Below are 6000 nucleotides of genomic sequence, written 5' to 3'. Positions count from 1 at the left end.
AGGGTGGGCGCCACTACCGAGAAGGCCCTCTGCCTGGTTCCCTGTAACTTGGCCTCTCGCAGTGAGGGAACCGCCAGAAGGCCCTCGGAGCTGGACCTCAGTGTCCGGGCAGAACGATGGGGGAGGAGACGCTCCTTCAGATATACTGGACCGAGGCCATTTAGGGCTTTAAAGGTCAGCACCAACACTTTGAATTGTGCTCGGAAACGTACTGGGAGCCAATGTAGGTCTTTCAAGACCGGTGTTATATGGTCTCGGCGGCCGCTCCCAGTCACCAGTCTAGCTGCCATATTCTGGATTAGTTGTAGTTTCCGGGTCACCTTCAAAGGTAGCCCCACGTAGAGCACATTGCAGTAGTCCAAGCAGGAGATAACCAGAGCATGTACCACTCTGGCGAGACAGTCTGCAGGCAGATAGGGTCTCAGCCTACGTACCAGATGGAGCTGGTAAACAGCTGCCCTGGATACAGATTTGACCTGTGCCTCCATGGACAGCTGTGAGTCCAAAATGACTCCCAGGCTGTGCACCTGGTCCTTCAGGGGCACAGTTACCCCATTCAGGACCAGGGAATCCTCCACACCTGCCCGCCTCCTGTCCCCCAAAAACAGTACTTCTGTCTTGTCAGGATTCAACCTCAATCTGTTAGCCGCCATCCATCCTCCAACCGCTTCCAGACACTCACACAGGACCTTCACCGCCTTCACTGGTTCTGATTTAAAAGAGAGGTAGAGCTGGGTATCATCTGCATACTGATGAACACCCAGCCCAAACCTTCTGATGATCTCTCCCAGTGGCTGCATGTAAATGTTGAAAAGCATGGGGGAGAGGACAGAACCCTGAGGCACCCCACAAGTGAGAGCCCAGGGGTCTGAACACTCATCCCCCACCACCACTTTCTGAACACGGCCCAGGAGGAAGGAGCGGAACCACTGTATGACAGTGCCCCCAGCTCCCAGCCCCTCAAGACGGTCCAGAAGGATGTTATGGTCGATGGTATCAAACGCCGCTGAGAGATCCAGCAGAACTAGGAAACAGCTCTCACCTTTGTCCCTAGCCCGCCGGAGATCATCAACCAGTGCGACCAAGGCAGTTTCAGTCCCATGATGAGGCCTGAATCCCGACTGGAAGGGATCCAAATGGTCCGCTTCTTCCAGGCGTGCCTGGAGTTGTTCAGCAACCACTCGCTCAATCACCTTGCCCAAGAATGGAAGGTTTGAGACTGTGCGATAATTGGCCATCGTGGCCGCATCTAAAGATGGTTTTTTCAAGAAGCGGTTTAATAACCGCCTCTTTCAGTGGGTCTGGGAAGGCTCCCTCACGGAGGGAAGCATTCACCACCCCACGAAGCCCATCGCCCAGTCCTTCCCGGCTAGCTTTTATAAGCCAGGATGGGCAAGGATCCAGGAGACAGGTGGTTGGCTTCACTCGTCCAAGCAGCCTGTCCACATCCTCGGAGGTAACAGATTGGAATTGATCCCACACAACTTGACCAGACAGGACTCTAGCACTCTCTCGCCCCGGCCCTGCTCCCACGGTGGAGTCTACTTCTTCCCGAATCTGAGCGATTTTATCTGCAAAAAATTTTGCAAAATCATTGCAGGAGAACATATGGCCCGTACTGGGCCCCGATGTTACAGGTGGTTCCGCTAAATTGTGAACCACCCGAAAGAGTCTCCTGCTGCTGTTTTCTGCAGATGCAATAGAGGCGGTGAAGAAAGTCTTCTTTGCCGTCGCTATCGCCACTTGGTAGGCTCGACGTTGAGCTCTAACCTGTGTCCGGTCAGATTCGGAATGAGTTATCCGCCACCGGCGCTCTAGCCGTCTCAACGATTGTTTCATTGCCCTCAGATCCGTGGAAAACCATGGGGCTCTCCGGGCTCCATGCAATCGGAGAGGGCGCTTCGGAGCCAAACAGTCAATAGCCCTGGTTAACTCCACATTCCAGCGGGCCACCAGGGAATCGGCTGAAAGGCTATCAACATGGGATAAAGCATCCCCTACCACTCTCTGGAAACCATTTGGATCCATTAAGTGGCGGGGGCGGACCATCCGAATCGGTCCCACCTCCCTGCAGAGGGGATGGGTCGCAGAGAAGTCCAGTTGCACCAGGAAGTGATCTGACCATGGTACTTCTTTCGTTTCACTTTTACTTAGTGTCAGATCACCAACATCCATAGAGGTAAACACCAGGTCCAAGGCATGTCCGCGGCTATGGGTTGGGCCAGACTTATTCAGGGACAGCCCCATGGAGGCCATGCTTTCCACGAAGTCCCGAGCGGCCCCTTGTAAGGTCGTGTCGGCATGGATGTTAAAATCCCCTAGGACAACCAAGCTAGGTGTCTCCAGGAGAACATCCGCCACGACCTGAAGTAGCTCAGGCAAGGAATCCTTGGTGCAGCGGGGAGGTCGGTACACCAAAAGGAATCCTGTACTGCCCCTATTGCCCAACTTCCAGAACATGCACTCAGAAAATTGGGTCTTCCCAATAGGACGCCTGGTGCAAACTAATGACTTCCTAAAAATCACTGCAAAACATGACCTGGGTTGCTGTGCGTAAGAGAAACCTGGTGGACAAGCAGCGGCAAGGACAGGCCCATCTGCTTCATCCAACCAAGTCTCTGTTACACATGCCAGGTCAAGTCCTCCATCCATGATCAAGTCATGGATGGCAGTGGTCTTATGAATCATTGACCTGGCATTGCACAGCAACACTTTCAGGTCATGTGGGTATCCCTTGCTGATTCTAGTATCCATCCGGTCAGGACCAGACCCGAAGGCAGGGATAGTCCTCAGACAACGACTAAACCTGCCTCCTCTATAATGACATGGTCTGGTCTTAGCGTAACTCCTCCTCCTACCCGTGATCACTGAGATCGGTTGTCCCAGTGCATTCCCCCCTGTGAAACCTGTCCCAGCCATTTTGTTGGCTGGGACCAACTTCCCAGCAGCCCGGACCCCTCCCCTTAAGAACAAAGTAACACCTTAAAAAAACAACAACACACAAATAAAACAATACAAACAAAAAACAATAAAAATTACAAAAACATAAAATCAAACAAATTCCCAGGCCCAATAAACATCCACCCCACCCCCACCCCCCACATACAAAAAATTCAAAATAAAAATTTTAAAACATTTTAAAAGCACTCTGCACCCCTCCAGCAGTAACAGCAACTGTCCTAGTGAGGCCCGTCAGGCCCTGCCCTGGGCCAGGTGGTAAGTGGCAGGAAGGAGCAGGGCCCCATACACTCACACAGGAGAGTCCTCCTGGGCAGCAGAGCGCAGCAGTCCCTGTGAGGCTTCAGGCCCTGCCCCAGGCCAGATGGTGAGTGGCAGGAAGGAGCACGGCCCTCAGACACTCACATACAGGAGAGTCCTCCTGGGCAGCAGAGCGCAGCAGTCCCTGTGAGGCTTCAGGCCCCGCCCCAGGCCAGATGGTGAGTGGCAAGAAGGAGCACGGCCCTCAGACACTCACACACAGGAGAGTCCTCCTGGGCAGCAGAGCGCAGCAGTCCCTGTGAGGCTTCAGGCCCCACCCCAGGCCAGATGGTGAGTGGCAAGAAGGAGCAGGGCCCTCAGACACTCACACGCAGGAGAGGCTGTCAAAAGCTGTTGAGGGGAACAGCCAGGGCATGTCTAGAAATTAAACATATTTTTCATTTTTAAAAACCTGAATAGAAATACAGATATTCTGAAAAAACTTTTTGGCCATTTATGATGTTAAATGGTTTCAGCTTTGATATCTCCTGCAATGTCTTTACCCACTTGTCTACACATGATTTTCTTTTTGTTTCCTTGTTAATCCACTGTGATCCATGCTGATTCCTGCAGCTCTGTGTATTCTACGTTGGCAGCCTCACTTGGAGACAATGTCACCATCCAATGCAACATACATCATTTGGTAACATATGTCTCTTTGGAGAAGGATGGAAGGGTCATAGGCTTCTCCAGAGATCATTTTGGACAACACATTATTTTCCAAATCACTATTAGGAGCACAACGGATGCAGGGATCTACAAATGCTTGTACAATTTTGGTGGGATCAGGCAAGTCACAGATCCATTTGAGCTGCTGATAAGAGGTAAGAGACTCTGCTCAACATCCCAGATGAGCATCCTGAGGCTGTTCACTAGTTCCTGATCCTGCTTTGATAAGTTGCACAAAGGGGACAATGGATCATATAGCATTAGGTTCAGGTGTTACTGTACCATTAAAACATCTCAAATTGTGGAGAACCAGTGTGGTGTAGTGGTTAAGAGCAGTGGACTTGTAATGTGGTGAACTGGGTTCGCGTCTCCGCTCCTCCACATGCAGCTGCTGGGTGACCTTGGGCTAGTCACACTTCTCTGAAGTCTCTCAGCCTCACTCACCTCACAGAGTGTTTGTTGTGCAGAAGGAAGGGAAAGGAGATTGTTAACCACTTTGAGACTCCTTAAGGGGAGTGAAAAGTGGGATATCAAGTCCAAACTCCTCCTCCTCCTCCTCCTCCTCCTCCTCCTCCTCTTCTTCTTCTTCTTGCAAAAGTTCATCAACCCTGCTCCTGCTCCAATAATGATGATCCTGTGTAGCTGAGCACAACCAATCCCATTAATGCAAGATTAAAGGACATTGGAGCTTCGCCACGAATAGTGTTCAGATGAGTGATGTCTCACCCATTAACGCAGGCAGAGGCAGCCTACCTTGTTTCACCGCCTGAGGCAAAATGGAAAGGTGGCACTCTCTTGCCGAAGCTACCCTGAAGCCTCCCTTCCATGGGTTGTGTGGCCGGGTCTGTGAATCAGCAATGATGACAGCGGGTTCCATTGAGCTCTTGAGAGCATTTGCAAGCAGTCACAGAGCGCACAGATCTTGCAAGATTTTGGTGAGATCTTGCTAGATCACCACTACTTCTCTACCAGTGGGAGGGTGCCCCTGGGAGGGCTGCTTCTTGGGGTTTCAGCTGCCTCAGCCTTCCTCATTGGTGGACAGGCGCTGAGTGCAAGATTAAAGGACATGGGAGCTAAATCACAAATAACATTCATTGGAGTATATTCTAAGAGTTCTTAATTCAACCCCCATGAAATTTGTAGTACTTCTTCTTCTACTACTTCTTCTTCATCATCATCTCAGGCAAGCTAGAGTACAACACTGGTTTGCATCTTGTGGGTTTTGTTTGCAAATGGGATCAAGGCAACTATTTTCTGTAGAAGGGAAACAGGGTATACTGGCAACACTTAATTTCCAAAGAGCGAGATGTTGGGATTTATTCATTACTATTAATTCTTTCAATTTATATCCCATCCATCTTCCTGAAGAAGCCCAAGGCAGAATTTGAACATGTCTGGAAGCAATGCCATCTTGGCTGCAAACCTTCCTTCTTAAGGGCCTTCAATGTCTGTTTATTTCTTTGCTCAGATCCCAGCCTCCCCAAACCAGTCCTCTCTCTGGAACCTATGGAAGGAATCACCATTGGACAGAGAGTCACTATGCGTTGTGAAACTCAAGGAGAAGTGAAAAGGTCTTATCTGCAAAAGGATGACTCTCAGGATTGGTCAATACACAGTCACATGAACGTGTTCACCATCAGTGATGTGAGCAAGAAGGATGCAGGAAGATACAGCTGCAGTTACACCTCAGTGAGGCAACCATATCTCCTGTCTGAGCCAAGTAACCCTGTGGAGTTGTTGTTAACAGGTAAAGGGGCCAATTCCACATGCACTCATCTCAACCGCAAGCCTTAAGTTTTGGAGTTTAGCTGGAGAGTTTGCTTGGTTTTTAGAATATAACTGGGGAGCTCTTTGGAGAGGACAACTGTAGGGAGCGATCAGTGGGGTGTTTGTGTGTGTGTGTGTGTGTGTGTGTGTGTGTGTGTTTGAGGAGCCAGTTCTGCATTGGAGGAAATGAGGAATAATTTACATACTCCTAACTTGCTGTGTGAGAGAAAGAGAGAGAGGGGACACCTGCCGAGTTTCAGAGGGATCATGTTGCATAAACCGAGTGTTGTGGAGTCTTTGGGCTGG

This window comes from Podarcis cretensis, assembly GCF_951804945.1.
Source record: "Podarcis cretensis genome assembly, chromosome: 13".
Classification (NCBI taxonomy): domain Eukaryota; kingdom Metazoa; phylum Chordata; class Lepidosauria; order Squamata; family Lacertidae; genus Podarcis; species Podarcis cretensis.
The sequence above is the reverse complement of the archived record's forward strand: the minus strand, read 5'-3'. Positions refer to the sequence as shown.